At 39.6% G+C, this 19,918-nt stretch overlaps 1 long non-coding RNA gene and 1 other non-coding gene across 2 annotated transcripts; one reads left to right on the forward strand and one right to left on the reverse strand.

Moving 5' to 3' along the window:
• The first annotated feature begins 903 nt into the window (after nucleotides 1-903).
• Nucleotides 904-17,348, forward strand: LOC139077390 (uncharacterized). The gene is made up of 3 exons (XR_011529889.1): nucleotides 904-1,371; nucleotides 2,093-4,168; nucleotides 17,091-17,348. It is a non-coding gene; the product is annotated as an uncharacterized lncRNA (long non-coding RNA).
• Nucleotides 2,597-2,685, reverse strand: TRNAY-GUA (transfer RNA tyrosine (anticodon GUA)). Its single transcript is given in 2 exon segments — nucleotides 2,597-2,632; nucleotides 2,649-2,685. It is a non-coding gene; the product is annotated as a tRNA-Tyr (tRNA).
• Nucleotides 17,349-19,918: the final 2,570 nt, after the last annotated feature.

The following is a 19,918-nucleotide window of genomic DNA, read 5'->3' on the forward strand; positions in this document are numbered from 1 at the left end:
AGAAGCTGAGAAAATGTTCCAGTGACGGTATAGCTGTAGATACTCTAAAACAGGGTTTCTCACTCAGCACTGTTGACAACTTGGGCCTGATAAGTCTTTGTTGCAGGGAGTTGTCCTCAGCATCATGGAATGTTCAGCAGCATCCCTGGCCTCTACCCACCAGCTGTCAGTGGCAAAGATGCCCCCCGAAGTTGCCACAACCAAAAATGTCTCCAGACATTTCCAAACGTCCTGGGGGCAAAATCACCCCTGGTTGAGAACCACTATGTGCAGAAAACTTCAGCTCCCGTGAGCTGGAATCAAACTGGTGATGTCTTCCGTTCTACCGGCGATGTCAGAGGGCACATCAATTGACTGTAGGACTTGTCTCTTCTTAGTGGAGATGTAAACACCAAATAAGGCATTTTATGTTAGAAGACTAATTGGAGAAATCTGAGTTTGTGGAACTACCTGGGAAGGTGATTGTGGAGCAGCACGTCCAATCTTGGAAGTTCCAAAAAGCCTGAAGTCGATGAGTCTAAACTTAGCCTTAGAATCACCTGGGAAATTAAAAAAAAAAATCTCGATCCACACCATTCAGAGATTCTAATTAAATACGTCCCGCTCAAGAGCCTTTTCCAGGTGATGAAGAGGTGCTTTGGATGTACCAGGTTAGGGCTGTAGGGATGCCAGCTGTGATCCTCTTCCCTTCCTTCAGCTGTTCCTGCTTCCGGGACCCGCACCTGACCCTGCGAGTCTTGGCGCTGGCCCAGGGCGCAGGAGAAGCCGAGCCGCCGCCTAGCGGAGGACGCCGCGCGCCGCGACCTGCGTTCTCGGCAGCGAGACTGCACCCCCAACTCCTGCGTCACAATCGGTGAACCCTCCGTTACTCTGGGCCCTGGCGTTTACCCTCCGCCGAGGGGCAGAAGCTGTGAAGAGCTCACTTCCTTCGGGCGGGGAGGCGGAACCGGGCTCACCGCGGACACCACGCCGCAGCCAGGCAGGCGTCGCTTTCCGACCTCTCCGGTGGCAGCTGTCCTTACAAATCCCGTACCGCCCAGGGCGCGCTTTGTTTCCTTTCTGCCGCGACCGTCCTAGTTCTGCCTGCTTCCTTCCCTCGTAATTGTTCTCTCCTCCGTTTTGTGGGTCTCCAGCATCTCAGCTCTGTCTGAAAAGCCCGCGAAACCTCGGTCTTGACCATCTTCTGGGCAGGAGCTAGACGCCATCCACCTCCAACTCAGGACTCCATATGTTTGGTAGCAAAAGCGCGGCTACCTGATGGGGCTCAGAGTTCGTTCAAGAATGTGACGAGAGTTGAATACAACCTCTCACACGCTGTTCAAGCCGCCAGTCTCTGGCACCTGCAGTAAGATCTCCGAGGAAAGTATTCTGGTAACAGTCTCCAACAACCCTCAATTCTCAAATCACAGGGACTCCTTTTGGTTCTTGGAATAGGTGACTGTTATGGCACTCCTCCAATCCTTTCAGACTTCAGTGCCTCTGCCCAGTCTTTAAATACTGGTGATCTCTGGGGCTTTGTCTTTTTCGCTCTCTACATGTTCTCTTTGGAAAATCTCAACCCCTACCAGGTTAAAATAGAACAATTCCTGCCTTAAAGTTGCAGATAAAAGGCAAGACACCCAGCTGAATTTCAGACAAACAATAATTTCTTGTGTCACCCTAATCCCAGCCCAGCAGAGGGCATTTCAGAGGTGGGACTTTTCTTTTTCTTTGTTGCTGAAAAAGATTTGCCCTGAGCTAACATCTATTGCCAACCTTCCTCTCTCTCTCTTTTTTTTTCCTTCCCAAAGCCCCAGTACATAGTTGTATCTTTTAGTTGTAAGTCCTTCTAGTTCTATGTGATCTGCTGCCACAGCATGGCTACTGACAGACAAGTGGTGTGGTTCTGCACTAGGAACCCAACCCAGGCTCCTGAAGCAGAGTGTGCTGAACTTTAACCACTAGGCCATCAGGGCTGGCTCAATAAATAATTTCTTAACATAAGTCTATCCCATGAAATATGTATCTAAAATTCAAGTTTAACTGTGTGTCCTGTATCTTTATTTGCTAAATCTAACAACTCTAACCCCATCCACCCTCTTCACCCACACAGATGCTGATGACCTTTCAAACTGCTATTTCTGGTCCCAACTCCCCAACCAGAATTCCAGGCCTGTGTACTCAACCCCTGTGGACATCTCACCGGCTGGTTCCTCAGACGCTGCAAACTCAACTTGTCCCAAGATGAACGCCACCCTTCCCATAAACCTGAACCTCTTCGAGTGTTCTCCATCTTCAGGAATGGCAGCACCAGTGGCTATATCACGTCCTCTTCCCAGATTCTCCCCTCTTCCTCCCACTTCCCACCCAGTGGTATACATATTAATTCTGTTGTACTGATCCAATATTTTCAGTCCATCTCCAGCTTTAGAGCCCTCCTTAATTCTCACCTGGTCCATAGTTCTCTTTGCTTCTAGCCAGACCTCCAAAACACTCTTTCACACTGCTGGGAAGTAGCAAAAATTTGCCAACAGGCCAATCAGATCAGGTCAAGTTCCTTTAATTTAAAAGCCCAACTTTGGAGTAGCTCCAGGTGCAAAATGGGAACCTGTGCAACTCCTTCCAGCTGGAATTAAACCAGCGACCTAAGGATTCCCACAGAGACCAGACTACAGTCCTCTGCTCTACCAGCTGAGCTATCAAAGGGTGCACACCTTGTGTTTTTGGAAAATTCTTTGTTTGCACAGACGGGAACTTTGGAAAGGACGTCTGGAGCAGTCTTCCTCACTTGCTCCTAGAGGGCCACAGACGTCTGTGCCTTTTGAGCCCCACTGCGTGGCTTCTCTAGATCTCTGGCCTAAAGCTATGGTCATCAGCCACCTAAACACCTTTTTTAGAGTGACTCTAGATTTGAAGAGCTCTGACAGTGGCCAAAAAGGTCCAGGAGAGCCCGAACTCTGTGAGCTCATGGTTAAGGTCACCACTCAGCTGGCCGAGTCCTCTGGAAGGGCGTTTAATTGCAACGGTCCCTTCTCAATTGGCTTCTCCTAGTGCTGCTTCCTTTCTCTGGTGCTTATTGTTAAGACTTGGTGAAAATAACCGGGAAAACAATTTTCGGCCCTGAAGGAGCAGGGAAGCTGTTTGCCCAGGCCAGCCCGGGTCAGAGCCTGGCTCCAGGCCAAGGTCCCCACCTCAGTCCTGCCCCTGCCCTCGCTCACTCGCTTTTCTGCAGAGATGTCTTCTTCTTGCCGCGGATCAAACTTTAATGGACCTGGAAGGAGTGATTGAGATGGCACTTGGACTTATAGGCAGAGAAGATAATCGTGGCAGAATTTGTTGATTTGGCCCAGAAGGCCCTTTGCAAAATGTTTGGGTTTTACCCTGGGTCTTATGGCATCCTGAGGTCAGAAACAAACCTACATCAACGACCACCCAACAGAGCGGCAGCATTTATTACTTCTAAGAGCATCCACTGGTCCTACTGGTCACAACAGGAACCCCTGGACCAGCGGCAGTCTCTCTTGGACCTCCAATGCTCCTAATTCCCCCAGCGGACATCAGAGGGCTCTCCTAGCCCCTCCAAGACCTATGAACCAATGCACTCTGAGTGCTGAGCTTGCCTATAAAGGTGTTTCTCTGACATTGCCTCCTCTTTCTGCTTTCCTTCAGTCTTAAAACTATGCTCACCCAAGATTTAACCTGGGTCCTTTCACATCCGAAGCAAGAATTATTGAGCATAAACCCACAGGGACAGAAATAGGTCCGTTCCTTCAGGGAGTCTACTCTGCCTGCATGCTCTGTACCCCGTGTCCACTCCCACAGTCTTTTTATCAACTCTTTAGCGTTGCTCTTGTCTTCGGTATTATTTGTTCTCAAATCTGATTTGCTGGTTGTTGAGACCACAGCTCTCTCTGAAGATCATATCTGACCCATGGTCTCCCAAGAAGCCCCCATCCCTTACCGGGAAGCTTTACATCTAGAAGCAAAAACACTTGGGATTACTCCACCCAAGGAAAGGTCATCTCTTTCATGAATGTGCAGACTCTTCCTTGTTGATCCCCAGAAGCTGACTCGATCTGTGTAGTCAAGGTTAGACCTCCGTAGCTTCCCACATAGGAACTGTAGATAATGGAAGAATGAAGGCTTTCAGGAGTGTGTCTGTTCTCCAAGCCGGTGTGTTGGAATCCAGGTGAGTGTGCATGGCAGGGATTCCTGGGGAAGGTTTGGTTGGCTCAAGACTATCTGCCCAAAGGCTACTTGCAAAGTTGTCACCTTGTAGGTCTTGTATTCTCAGAGGGAAAGAAAGAGCAATTGCTGTTACCTTCTGATTCCCAGCATCATGGGGGAGTCTTGCCTGGCAGGCTGGGGCTTCTTTCAGATCCAGCTGTCTCTCTGAGCTCTAAATCTGAAGTTGCAATTGTTTGCAGATGGTGGGCAAGTGTCCAAGTTGGATTTACTATATCTGAATAATTTTTTGTGAATCTCTCAATTTAGAACATCTGCCAAACTCTTAGTTGTGAAGCTGCATGGTCAGGAGTTAGTACACTGTAAATCAGGGCTCCTGAGGTCAAATCTCAAGGGGGCCTTTGGGGCTGAATTGTGCATTAACAGCCTGATGCTTTCTGCTTCTTCACAACACCCTTCTGTGGTGGATCCCACAGAGCAGAGTAAACTTCCTTACTGAAAAGGATTTTGCAATTTAGGATTTTGGCTAGGAAAAAAAAATCATTCTAGTGCTCTCTCCTTGCTGTGATGATGTAAGTTGATTTTGGTTGGTGATGTAAGAAATCCCATCTCACAATTATTTTTTTAAATGTTTGGGGTGTAGGGAGTCAGGGTTCTCAGTGCAGATATAAACAAAATTATTTTCCTATCTTCTTAAGAGGAAAAACTGAGATACATGGAAACTAAATTAGCATAATTTAATTAAAAGGTCAAGTAGGATAGAAGACATCGCCTTCTTGATTTGAAAGAGCTCAAAGAAGTCCACTATTGCCACAGTTAAAAGCTTGCTTAATATGAATGAAGAATTGAAACAGGCCAGAGATCTCATCAAGATGGCAGCATAGGCAGACTCTGAACTCATCTCCTCCCATGAACTCAACCAGGTTACAACTATTTTTGGAAAAATTACCCTGGATAGAAAACTGAAAACTGGATAAAAAGAACCCCCACAACAAGGCACAGTCCTGACCAAGGTGGAAGAGGCTGAAATTCTTTCTGGAGAGAAAAAAAGTGACCTTCAGGAGTGGTGGAGTTTTTCAGCTGGCCAGGTGGGAGCCACACTAAGGTACGCAGCCCTCCCTGGAGAAGTGAGGTCCTGAGCAGGAGCCCAGTACTGCTACAAGCATCCTTCAGACTCAGCACAACTGAGATGAGGGTCTTACTATCTGGTTTTGCTGGCTATTAACCTATTAACTGCAGTGGGGTATACCCTCAGAAAAGCTATCAGACGAAAGCTAAAAAGACCTGGGTCTTAAAGGGCCCACACACAAACTCACCCATCTAAGCAGCCTAAAATCACCAGAAAGAAGGCTGACAGTCCATTGGTGAAAAGAGACTCACCTGGTAGGCTCTGGGTGCATCTTGGTGAGAGGAGAGACCTCTCTGGAGACTGAGACATTGATGGTGGCCATTGTGGTAACCTAGTCCAGGTGTGCTGACACAGACAGGCAGATGCCATTGAAGTTCTTCCCCAGGCCTGTTAGTCCAGGGGTCTGCCACACCCACTACAGTGCAGATTTAATCTAGTTCAGCCAGAGCAGGCAGCCAACCCTAGGGACTGGCCCCACCCAACAGCAAGCCCTCAGGCTACTTGTCTGCATTGACTGGGTGCCTTGATCCTCTACAGGCAGCTGAGTGTGTCTGCCTCTGTGGGGCAGGACCTGTGTGAGGACCAAGTGAACTGTGGGGGGCATTGGTGGAGAGGTAGGGGCCTCTGTAGTGGGGCAACAGGGTATGCTCCAGGGGGTTGGGAAGTGTGCATGGACCAGGACTGTGTTGACAGTGTATGTGATCCTGTGGGGGGCGGGGGGGGGGGGGGTGAGGCTTATCAGCAACAGAAGACCTGTGCTTCACAAATAGCCATAAAAAGGATCAGCACCACCTTCCAAAGCCTGAAACAATGGAGTGCTCCCATGCCTAGGGCCAGGCCCACTCAGCTGCACTCCTAAGAGAACTGACAACATCTTTGTAGGCCTGAGGCCTATAGCAACTGTAAGCCCCTGAACCTAGCAACCAGCTACACTGGGTACCTACCCAATTAACAGGAAAACTGCAACAGCAGAGTACTGTTAGACCTTGTAGCCTATGGTGCTGAGGCCCCCCAAACCAGATTTACAAACAGCTGGCCAGGGAAGGAAAGACTAGACTCCCTGGGTACCTGGATTAAGAGCAACCCTGCCACAGCAGAAGGACACAAGTAGCCCACAAAGGGGTCATTCCTGGATCATTTGGACTGGTGACTAGAGAGAAGCACACTGCTGGGCCACCTCTCCAAGATCAGGAGACATAGCCAGCTCACCTAATGCATAGATATAATCACAGAGAAAGAGGCATAATGAGGAGACAAAGGAATACATTCCAAGCAAGGGAACAGGACAAAACCCCATAAAAAGAACCAAATGAAACAGAAATAAGTGACCCACCCGACAAAGAGTTCAAACAAAAACACATAAGGATGCTCAGAGCTATTAGGAGAAGACTGGATGACCACAGTGAGCTCATCAACAAAGAAGTGGAAAATATGAAAAAGAACCAATCAAAAATGAAGAATACAATACTGGAAATGAAAAATTCACTAGAGGGACTCAATAGCAGAGTAGATGGTACAGAAGGACGGATCAGCAAGCTAGATGAAAGACTAGAGGCAATCACCCAAGCTGATCATAAAAAAGAAAAAAGAATTAGACATAATGAGAACAGTCTAAGGGAACTCTGGGACAATATCAAGCATACTAACATTCATATTATAGGTGTCCCAGAAGCAGAAGAGAGAGACAAAGGGGCAGAAAATCTATTTGAAGAAATAATGCCGAAAATTTTCCTAACCTGCGGAAGGAAACCAACATCCAAGTACAGGAAGCACAGAGAGCTCCAAATGAGATAAGCCCAAAGAGGCCCACACCAAAACATATTATTATTAAAATGTCCAAAATTAAAGACAAAGAGAAAATCCTAAAAGCGGCAAGAGAAAGGCAACAAATGACATACAAAGGAAAGCCCATAAGGCTATCAGCGAACTTCTCAGCCAAAACCCTACAGAGAAGAGAATGGCATGACATATTTAACGTGCTAAAAGGAAAAAACCTACAGCCAAGAATACTATATCCATCAAGGTTGCCATTCAGAATGGAAGGAGAGATAAAGAGCTTCCCAGACAAGCAAAAATTAAAGGAGTTTATCACCAAGAAACCAGTTCTACGAGAAATGCTAAAGGGAGTTATTTAAGTAGGAAAGTGATAACCACAATTAGGGATAAAAAAATTATCAAAAAAAACAGGCAATAAGATCACTGGTAAAGGTAAAAATATAGTAAAGGTAGCAGATCAATCACCTGTGAAGATAATATGAACGTTAAAAGACAAAAGTACTACAACTACCTATTTCAGTGATAAGAGGGTAATGGATAGACACACACAAAATAAGAGATTAAATATGATTTCAAAAACATAAAATGTGGGAGGAGAGGAGTGAAAAAGTAGAGCTTTTAGAAAGAGGTCAAGCTAAAAAGTCTATCAACTCAATATAGACTGCTATATACATAGAATGTTATATAGGATACTCATGGTGATCACAAATCAGAAACCTATAATAAGTAAGCAAATAAGTAAGACAAAAGAAATCAAACATATTACTAAAGAAAGCCATCAAACCACAAGGGAAGAGAGCAAGAGAAAAAGAAAGGAACAGAGAAGAATTACTAAAACACCCAGAAAAAAAATTAACAAAATGGCAATAAACACATATTTATCAATAGCTACTTTAAATGTCAGTGGACTAAATGCTCCAATCAAAAGGCATAGGGTGGCCAATTGGATAAAAAAAAAAGACCCATCTATATGCTGCATACAAGAGACACACTTCAGACCTAAAGAGACTCACAAAATGAAAGTGAAAGGATGGAAAAATATATTCCATGCTAATGGCAAAGAAAAGAAATTGGGGGTAGCAATACTTATATCAGACAAAATAGACTTTAAAACAAAAATTGTAACAAGAGACAAAGTAGGGCACTACATAATGATAAAGGGAACAATCGAACAAGAAGATATAACACTTGTAAATATCTATGCACCCAACATAGGAGCACCTAAATATATAAGGCAATTATTAACAGACATAAGAGGAGAAATAGACAGTACCACAATAATAGTAGGGGACTTGAACACTTCACTTACACCAAAGGATAGATCACCCAAACAGAAGATCAATAAGGAAACACTGGCCTTACATGACACATTTGACCAGATGGACTTAGTGGATATATATAGAACATTCCATCCAAAAACCACAGAATATACATTCTTTTCAAATGCCCATGGAACATTCTCCAGGATTGATCACATATTAGGCCACAAAACAAGTCTCAATAAATTTAAGCAGATCAAAATAATACCATGCATCTTTTCTAACCACAAAGGTATGAAACTAGAAATCAACTACAGGAAGAAAATCAGAAAAACCACAAAAATGTGGAGATTAAACAAAATGCTACTGAACAACAATTGGGTCAATGAAGAAATCAAAGGAGAAATCAAAAAATTCCTGGAGACAAATGAAAATGAAAATACAACATGCTAAAATCTATGGGATACAGCAAAAGCAGTTCTAAGAGGGAAGATTATAGCAATTCAGGGCTACCTCAACAAGGAAGAAAAATCCCAAATAAACAATCTAACAGTGCATCTAAAGGTACTGGAAAAAGAAGAACAAACAAAGCCCAAAATCAGCAGAAGGAAGGAAATAATAAAAATCAGAGCAGAAATAAACAAAAGAGACTAAAAAATCAATAGAAAAAATTAATGAAACTAAGAGCTGGTTATTTGAAAAGATAAACAAAATTGACAAACCCTTAGCTAGACTCACAAAGACAACAAGAGAGAAGGTTCAAATAAATAAAATCAGAAATGAAAGAGGAGAGATTACAACAGACACCTCAGAAACACAAAAGGTAATAAGAGAATTCTATGAAAAGCTATACGCCAACAAATTGGATAATCTAGAAGAAATGGATAAATTCTTAGAAGCATACAACCTTCCAAAACTGGACCAAGAAGAAGTAGAGAATTTGAGTAGACCAATCACCAGTAAAGAGATCGAAACAGCAATCAAAAACCCCCCGAAAAATAAAAGCCCAGGACCAGATGGCTTCCCTGGTGAATTCTACCAAACATTCAAAGAAAACTTAATGCCTATCCTTCTAAAACTAGTCCAAAAAATTGAAGAGGAAAGGAGGCTTCCTAACTCATTCTACAAAGCCAACATTATCCTGATACCAAAACCAGACAAGGACAACAAGATGTTCAACATCATTAGCTATCAGGGAAATGCAAATCACAAGTACAATGAGGTATCACCTCACTCTGGTCAGATTGGCTATAATTAACAAGACAGGAAACAACAAGTGTTGGAGGGGATGTGGAGAGAAGGGAACCCTGGTACACTGCTGGTGGGAGTGCAAACTGGTGCGCCCACTATGGAAAGCAGTATGAAGTATCCTCAGAAAATTAAGGATAGATCTACCATATGATCCAGCTATTCCACTGCTGGGTATTTATCCAAAGAACTTGAAAACACAAACGCATAAAGATACATGCACCCCTATGTTCATTGCATCATTATTCACAATAGCCAAGACTTGAAAGCAAATTAGGTGCCCATCAAGGGACAAATGGATAAAGAAGATGTGGTATATATACATAATGGAATATTGTTCAGCCATAAGAATGATGAAATCTGGCCACTTGTGACAACATGGATGGACCTTGAGGGTATTATGCTAAGTGAAATAAGTCAGAGGAAGAAAGTCCAATATCGTATGATCTCACTCATAAGTAGAAGATTAAAACGATGACAAATAAACACACAGCAACAGAGATTAGATTGCTGGTTACCATAGGGGAAAGGGGTGGGCGGGAGGGCAAAAGGGGTGATTAGGCTCACATGTGTGGTGATGTACTATAATTAGTTTTTGGGTGGCGAACATGATGTAATCTACACAGAATTTGAAAAATATTACGATGTACATCTGAAAACTATATAATGTTATAATCCAGTGTTACTGCAATTAAAAAAAAAAAAAGAAAGAAACAAGCCAGAAGCACTTGATGGGAAAATAATGTGTTTTGGCACTTTTTGTACTTTCTGAAACCTTATTGTTGTCTGGGACAATCATATCTAGTAACTGCATTTCCTAGCTTATTAAAACTCATGTGAGAAGCTGGAACCGTGGCCAAGTGGTTAAGTTCGTGTGCTCCACTTCGGCAGCCCAGGGTTTCAGCAGTTTTGATCCTGTGTGTGGAGATGGCACTGCTCATCAAGCCATGCTGAGGTGGTGTCCCATATAGCACAACCAGAAAGACCTACAACGATGTACTGGGGGGCTTTGGGGAGAAGAAGAAGAAGAAAAAAAAAAGATGGGCAACAGATGTTGGCTCAAGTGCCAATCTTTAAAAAAAAAAAAACAAGTGAAATATTTAAAGTGTTGAAAGAAAAAAACCACCAGCCTAGAATTCTGTATTTATCCAAGTTATCTTCAAAAGTGAAAGAGAAATAAAAACATTCTCAGACAAACAAGAATTTAGGGAATTTGTATCAGTAGAATTGCCTTGCAAGAAATGATAAAAGAAGTTCTCCAGAAAGTTATTCCTAGGTCAGAAACTCAGATCTACATAAAGAAAAGGAAGAGCATTAGAAAAGGAATAGATGAAGGTAACACCTTTTATTTTCTTCTTCTTAATTGATCTAACAGTTAAGAGTTTGCTTCAAAAAATAATAATAGCAACAAGGTAGTGGATAATCATAGCTTCTGGATAACGAATGAAAGCAATGTTGTAAGGGATGAAGGAGAAATGGGAATAGTATGTTATGAAGCAGTATAGGGTTATTTCAAAGTAGACATAGATTAGTTGGAAATACATAGTTGTAAACTCTAGGGCAACCATTAAAAATTTTTAAAGTATAATTGGTATGCTGAGAGGAGAGAAAATGGAATCATATAAAATGCTCGTTTAAAACCAGAGTAGACAAAGAGTAGATGACAAAAAAAGAAACAAAGAATAAAGGCAATAAATACAAAACAGTCACAAATATGGTATATATGAATCCAACTACAACAATAATTATTTTAATTGTGAATAGTCTAAATACACTAATTAAAAGACAGAGACTGTTGGAGTGATTAAAAAACCACTATCTAACTATATGTTATCTACAAGAAACTCATATTAAGAATAAAGACATAGATAAAAAGTACAGGGGTGGAGAGAGATATTCCATGCTAACACTAATCAGAAGAAAGATGAAGTGGCTATGTTAATTTCAGATAAAGCAAACTTCAGAGTAAGGAAAATTATCAAGTCAAAGAGGCATTACATAATGATACAGGGATCAGTTCTCCAAGAAGATATAACATCCTTAATGTGAATGTACCTAACAATGGTGTGTCAAAATAAATGTGTCAAAAACTGATAAACAGCAAGGAGAAATTGACAAATCCACTATGATAGTTGGAGACTTCAACACTCCTCTGTCAGTAATTGACAGATCTAGCAGGCAGAAAATCAGTAAAGATGTAGATGAACTGAACAACACCATCAACCAACTGGATCAATATGGACATTTATAGATTACTTCATAGGACAACAGCAGAATACACATTATTCTCAAGCTGACTTGGAACATCCACCAAAATAGACTACATTCTGGGCTGTAAAACACATTAACAATTTTAAAAGAATAGAAATCGGGCTGGCCCAGTGGCATAGTGGGTGAGTTGGCATGCTCCGCTTCAACAGCCCAGGGTTTGCAGGTTTGGATCCTAGGCACAGACCTAGCACCACTTGTCAAGCCATGCTGTGGCGACATCCACATAAAATAGAGGAAGATTGGCACAGACGTTAGCTCAGCAACAATCTTCCTCAAGCAAAAAGAGGAAGACTGGCAACAGATGTTAGCTCAGGGCCAATCTTCCTCACACACACACACACACACAACAGAATAGAAACTATTCAAAGTATACTCTCAGACCACAATGAAATTAAACCAGAAAATAATAACAGAAAGATAGTTGGAAAAATCTCAAAATATTTGGAGATTAAACAACACATTCCTAAGCAACTCATGGGTCAAAAAAGAAACCTGAAAGGAAATTTTAAAATATTTTGAACTAAATTAAAATGAAAACACAGCTTATCAAAATTTGTTGGATGCAGTAAAAGCAGTGACTAGAAGGAAATTTATAACATTGAATACATATATTAGAAAAGAAGAAAACTCTAATATCAATAATCTAAGCTTCCACCTTGGGAAACTAGAGGAAGAAGAGCAAATTAGGTCCAAATAAGCAGAAGAAAAGAAATAACAAAAATTAGAGCAGATATCAATGAAATTGAAAGAGGAAATTAGTAGAGAAAATCAAAAAGCAAAAGCCTGATTCTTTGAAAAGATCAAAACATTCATAAACCTCTACATGGGCTAATGGGCTAACCAAGATAAAAATAGAAAAGACACAAATTACCAACATCAGAAATGAAAGAGAAGTACCACTACTGATCTCATGAACATTAAAAAGATAATAAAGGAATATGATGAACAGCTCTATGCCCATAAATTTGATAACTTAGGTGAAATGGGCCAATTGCTTGAAAGACACATTTTACCAAAATTCACAAGGAGAAGTAGGTCATGTGAATAGGCCTTTATATATTAAAGAAATTGAGTCAAAAATTTATAACCTTCCAAAATAGAAAGTACCAGGCCCAGATGGTTTTGCTGGCGAGTTCTACCAAACATTTGTGAACACAGATACAAAAATCTTTCAATATATATAAGCAAAACAAATTCAACAATGTATGACAAGAATTACACATCATGACCAAGATTTATTGTAGGTATGTAAGTCTGCTTAAACGTTCAAAAATCAATTAATATAATCCACTACATCAACAGGCTAAAAAAGAAGAATCATGTCATCATATCAATTGATGCAGAAAAAGCACTTGGCGTATCCAACATCCATTCATGACAAAAACTCTCTGTAAAGTAGGAATAGAGGGGAACTTCCTCAACTTGATAAAGAACATCTACAAAAAACCTACAGCTAACATCATACTTAATGGTGAGAAACTAGATGCTTTCAGCCTAAGATCAGGAATGAAACGATGTCCTCTCTCACCACTCCTATTCAACATCATCCTGGAAGTCCTAGCTAATGCATCAGACAAGATAATAAAGGTATACGGATAGAGAAGGAAGAAATAAAACTGTCTTTGTTCACAGATAGTATAATTGGTTCTGTAGAAATTCCAAAAGAATGGACAAAAAACCCTCCTGTAACTAATAAGCAATTACAGCAAGGTTACAGGATACAAGTTTAATATACAAAAGTCAATTGTGTTCCTATATACTAACTAGCATATAGGAACAATTGGAATTTGAAAATTAAAACACAGTCCTATTTATATTAGCACCCCCCAAAAGAAATCCTGTAGACATAATTCCAACAAAATATACATAAGATCTATATGAGGAAAACTATAAAGAGCTGATGAAAGAAATCAAAAAACTAAATAAGTGGAGAGATATTCCATGTACATGGATAAAAAGAGTCAATATTGTTAGATGTCAGTTCTTCCTGACTTGATCTATAGAATCAAAGCAATCCCAATCAAAATGCCAGCAAATTATTTTGTGATATCAACAAATTAAAATTTATATGGAAAGGCTAAAGACCCGTAATTCACACAATACTAAAGAAAAAGTTGGAGAACAGAAACTACCCAACTTCAAGACTTACTATAAAGCTACAGTGATTAACACAGTATGATATTGGCAAGAGAAGAGACAAACAGATCAACGGAATAGAATAGAAAACCCAGAAATAGACTCCCATAAATATAGTGAACTGATCTTTGAAGAAGTAGCAAGGGCAATTCGATAGAGAAAGGATAGTTTTTTCAACAAATGGTGCTACAATAACTGGACATCCACATGCAAAAAAAAAAAAAGAACCTAGACACAGACTTTACACTTTTCACGAAAATTACCTGCAAATGGATCATAGACCTAAATGTAAAAGACAAAACTAGAAAATTTCTAGACAATAATACAAAAGAAAATCTAGATGACCTTTCATTTGGCAATGATTTTTTGAGTATAATTCTGAAAGCACAACACGTGAAAGAAAATATTAAGTTGGACTTCATTCAAATTAAACACTTCTGCTCTGGGAGAAAATATTTGCAAAACACGTATGTGCTAAAGAACTCGTATCCAAAATATAAAAAGAACTCTTATAACTAAACAAAAAAATAAGCAACTGAGCTTAAAAAAATGGATATGAGAGCTGAATAGACATCTCACCAAAGAAGCCATACAGATGGCAAATAAGCATATGAAAAGATATTCAACATCATATATCATTAGGGAATTGTAAATTAAAACAATGAGATTCCACTACACACCTATTAGAATGGCTAAAATCCAAAACACTGACAACACCAAATGCTGACAAGGATGTGGAGAAACATGAACTCTCATTTGTTGCTGGTGAGAATACAAACAGTTCTAGCCACTTTGGAAGACAGTCTGTCAGTTTTTTAAAAAGCTAAATATAAACTTGCCATAAGATCCCGCAATCGTGCTCCTAGGTATTTACATTTACGAGTTGAAAACTTATGTCTACACAAAAGTCTGCATATGAATGTTTATAGCAGCTTTATTCATAACTGCCAAAACTTGGAATCAACCAAGATATCCTTCAGTAGATGAGTGGATAAACCGGTACGTATAGATAGTGGAATACTATTCAGCACTGAAAAGAAATGAACTATCAAGCCATGAAAAGACATGAAGGAAACTTAAATGCATATTGTTAAGTGAGAGAAGCTAGTCTGAAAAGGATACATAATATACGATTCCAACTATATGACATTCTGGAAAAGGCAAAACTATTGGGAAAGTAAAATGATCAGTGGTTGCCAGAGGTTCAAGGGAGGGAGTAATGAACAAGTGTCAGCACAGGGAATTTTCAGGGCAGTAAAACTGTTCTATATGTTTCTATAATGGGAGATACATGAAATTATGCATTTGTCAAACCCATGGAATTTTACGACACAGAATGATCCTTAATGTAAACTATAGACTTTAGTTAGATAATAAGGTATCAATATTGGCTCATCAATTACAACAAATACATCACACTAATGCAACATGTTAATAATAGGGGAAACTGGGGGGTATGGTAACTGTATTTTCTGTGCAATTTTTCCATAAACCTAAAACTGCTATGAAAAGTAAAGTCCACTAAAATTTTTTTAAATGTTCTTAAGGTTCTGATATCTAACAATGTAATTTAAAAGTGGAGAAATAACTAAATTTCCAGATTATTACATGTTGGATTTTAAAAGTGATCCTTTTTAATTGCCTGTCTTTACAATATCATACTTGAATTATGTGTGGGATTTCAATGACCTCACATAAATTAAAATACACAGCAGGACTTGGCACCACTTGTCAAGCAATGCTGTGGCAGCATCCCAAATAAAATAGAGGAAGATTGGCACAGGTGTTAGCTCAGGGCCAATCTTCCTCACCAAAAAAAAAGAAAAGAAAAGAAAAGAAAATACCCTGCAAACCTTGCAAGTCCTTCTGACTTTTGACTATCTAGAAGGAGTAGTACTTATGTGTTATTGACTTTGCAAGCCACTGAAAGCTATAAGGTAGTTCTTTAATGTGTGAGATCTGACCACTTTTGACCACTTGATAGTTGAGAAATATGATTCATGTAATTTCAAGCTTTTGGAGAGCAGTAGTTTGAGAGTTTGTTAAAGATAGTGAAATAGTTTGTGTTTCTCTTGGGTAGAAGGTGATAAAGAAAAGCACATTGTTTTGTAGAAGCATTCCTCTATCTTTAAAAATAATTGATTTTAATATCCTTTTCTTTGGATATAAAAAGTTATTTTCCTGAAGAAGCTAAATATTTCACAGAAAGACTCTAGGATCTTTTAAGTCTTTTAAACTTTTTTATTTAAAACCTTCGGAACTTATATATACTATTTGCTAGGTTTTAGGAGAATCCGTTTTCCCAGATGAAATAAAAGATCCTCAAAGAATGATTTAAGTAGCAGGAACGGCATTGCTTTAAAAACTGATGAAAGAAAAAGCGTTTGGGCTGGTTGTTGTTTTTCTTATTAATTTATAGGCATTTTTTATGTATTTGGGATGTGAATCCTTTTTTGGACATACAAATACATTACCCCACTCTGTGACAGGCCTCTTCACTCACTTAATGATATTTTTAATTTTATTTTATTTTTTCTCCCCAAATCCCCCCAGTACATAGTTGTATATTTTAGTTGCAGGTCCTTCTAGTTGTGGCATGTGGAATGCCACCTCAACATGGCCTGATGAGTGGTGCCATGTCCGTGCCCAGGATCCGAACCCCGGGCCGCTGAAGCGGAGCGTACAAACTTAACCACTCGGCCACAGGGCCAGCCCCAATGATATTTTTTAAATGAGAAGATCTTAATTTTAATGTAGCTGCTCCATTTATCAATTTTATGTCTTTATATTTTTTTATATCTTGTTTAAGAAATACTTGCCTAACTCAAGGTCATCAAGGTGATCTATTTTTTTTAAAAGAAGCTTTACTGTTTTACATTTCACAATTAGATTTATAATTCATCATTTTTTATTGATATTATAAGTGAACATAAGTGAGGCCATCTTGTTACGCTAAACAGCCCCAGCCCCTCCTCTGTATCATTACTCACAGCTCTGCACATACTCTAAAATAATTCACATGCTCTCCTGATTTATGGCCTCCACTTACGCGTGTACTCCCCTATAGCTTGATAAATTAAAACTTTGTTCTATGAGTTTCTCTCCAGGACCAGGCCGACCATAAGTAGGAAACACACTTACAAGGAGGTATCCATCACAGCTGACCAAAGAATGGAACAATGTGATGCCTGGACCCGTCATACCTGGAGACCAACATCCCTGGACCCCCTCCTCACTGCCCATTTTCCCTATATAACTACCTCAAGATTATGTAACTTTTGAAGATGGTTTTTTTGAGACATTATTCTGCCATCTTCTCAATTATGTTGGCTAATTGAATTAAAACTTCCTTTCTCAATCCCTAACTCATTGTGATTAACTCTGATCACCGCCAGCAGAGCGAGCCCATTGCTCGGTATCAGTACGTGCTTTGAATCAAGATTCATTTTCCTCCACTGTATTAGCTAAGTGATTCATTACCATTTACTGAAAACACAGTTCTCTCCTCTACTGCACTGCAGCATAATCTTTGTCATAAAGCAATGGCCAGGTATGAGTCTATTTCCAGATGCTGTACTGTTCCATTGGTATATTTGCCTATCCTGTATCACTACCACTCTGACTAAATGGTTGTGTTTTTATAATAATTCTTGGTATCTGGTAGAGCAAGTTTTCCTTATTTGTCCTTTCCAAGAGTCTATTAATTAGTTTTGACCCTTTACATGTCCATATATACTTTAGAATTGTCCTGTCAAGTTGCCTGCCCAATTGTGGAATTTTGATTGGATTTTTAAGATTATAGATTACTTTGATGAGATTTGACATTTTTACAATACTGATTTTTCCAGTCCAGAAACATGGACTGTCTTTCCATTTATGTAGCTTTTCTTTAATTCTCCAGTAATATTTTGTATTTTCTGCCTTGAGATTTTGCACATTTTAAAAGATGTGTTTCTAGGTAATTTCATTTCATTGTTTGATGCTATTATAAAGGAAACCTTTTAAAAATTTAGCATTCTAACAGTTGGTGATGACATATAGAAATATAAGTAATCTTTGCATCACTTTTCATTTCTAGTAATATACCTGTAGATATATATATATATTTGCTTTACACAGTGAAGGTTTATTTCTGACTCATATCACAGTCTTGGGGGATGCAGCAATGGCTTGGAGATCCAGGCTCTTCAGTGTGAGGCCTACGTGGTCACCAAGGATAAGGAGGAGAGCTGGGACAGGCACACGTGGACACTTATACCACTTGTGCTCACACACCTCTGGCCAAGACTGATCACCTGATCAGCCTAACTGCAAGAGAGTCATGGGGGGCCATGGCATTGGTGAGCCCTCACAGCCTCACCATGGAGAAAAGGAGAAGTAAAAGGTGCTTGAGACCACCACCATTATTATCAAAAGCCATCCCACCTGCCGAGAAGGACAAACACCTAGAAGTTCATTTATTATCAGTCGTTGGATACTAAATCCTACAAATAGTGTCAATAGCATCCTTCCTTTGTGTATGTCTTTAAATTTTCTTTTTACACAATCAATTCTTCGTTTTTGTTTCTTCTAGTGAAAACCTTCAGTATGTTGAATAGGAGATAGCAGCCATCCTAATTTTGTTTCAGTCTCAAATAGAAATCTAACATGATTTCACCGTTAAATATGTTGTCTGATATAACAAACAATGAGGCATTTTTTTGTAGATACACTTCATCAAACTAAGAATATTACCTTCTGTTCCTGGTTTTCCAGTAATTTTTATCATGAAAGATATTTAATTTTATTAAATGAATTTCCCACATCTATTAAAATAGTCATTACTTTTCTCCTTTGGTCTGTTTGTTGAATTACATTGATTTTTCTAATGTGAAGTCAATCCTGCCTTTATTCAATAGCTACAGTTTTGTCAGATATGTTATAATTTTTATATATGGCCTTATTTGGTTTGCTAATTTTTTGTTTAGAACTTTTGTATCCATGTTCATGAATGAGATTGGCCAAAATAATTCTTTCTCTTAATGTCCTTGTCTGCTTCTGATATAAAATTCATAGTTGCTTCACAAAATGAGTTATTTCCATATATCTGGGAATGTTCTAGTTATTACCATTCTGGCTTTTTACTTCTATATTTTGGCTGAGTAACTTTTCTCACCTTTACCCCTCAAATGTCATCAAGCAAATGATTTCATATATTTTTTCAACTTTCAGATTTTCTCAGTGGTAGGGTTAAGTTGATTATCTTACTATATAATTCCAAGAAACTTCCTCATTTGCTTTTCATCACAGAAAACTCTGAGCTCTTGGAATATGTCACCTCTGGTTGTTATCTTAGAATCTTATCTTAGATTATCTTAGAAGATATTGTGGGCCTTTTTGTTCTCCAGTAAAGCAGGTCTCTAGTCCTTACTCCAGGATGTAATGATGCATTCAGAGCCTTCATCTTTCTTGAACTGATGTTGAAATGCCTCAGGTTCATAAATAATTTAACATGTACTTGGTGTCCCTTCTGTGCAAGGCACAGTGCAAGGGGCTGATGATACCAATATGAACACAGCATTGCTCCAGACTTCAAGGAGCTCACTCGTAGACAGGATGTTGAAGTGTAACAGCAGTGTAGTGTAATAGGTGGAAAGGTGAAAGTAATCAAAGAGACAAAGAGGAGGACAACCAAAGTGAGACTTGGGGAGCTGGGAAAAGATTCTGGTAAAAGAGGATCCTGAAATGAGTAAGAGAGAATGAGAAGGAATTTGATAAAGGAGGAGGCAGAGTAATCCAAGCAGAGTAAGCACCTTGTTATCACCTGGTGTTTGTAAACCCAGGAAACATGGCACATTTTGACTGAGTCAGAGAGTTTGGGTGGAGATGGGAGTGGGGGAAATGGAACTGATAATGCTGGTTACTTCAAAGGTAGTTCTTTCAAAGAGCCTCCAGT

This window comes from Equus przewalskii, chromosome 1 (assembly GCF_037783145.1).
Source record: "Equus przewalskii isolate Varuska chromosome 1, EquPr2, whole genome shotgun sequence".
NCBI lineage: Eukaryota > Metazoa > Chordata > Mammalia > Perissodactyla > Equidae > Equus > Equus przewalskii.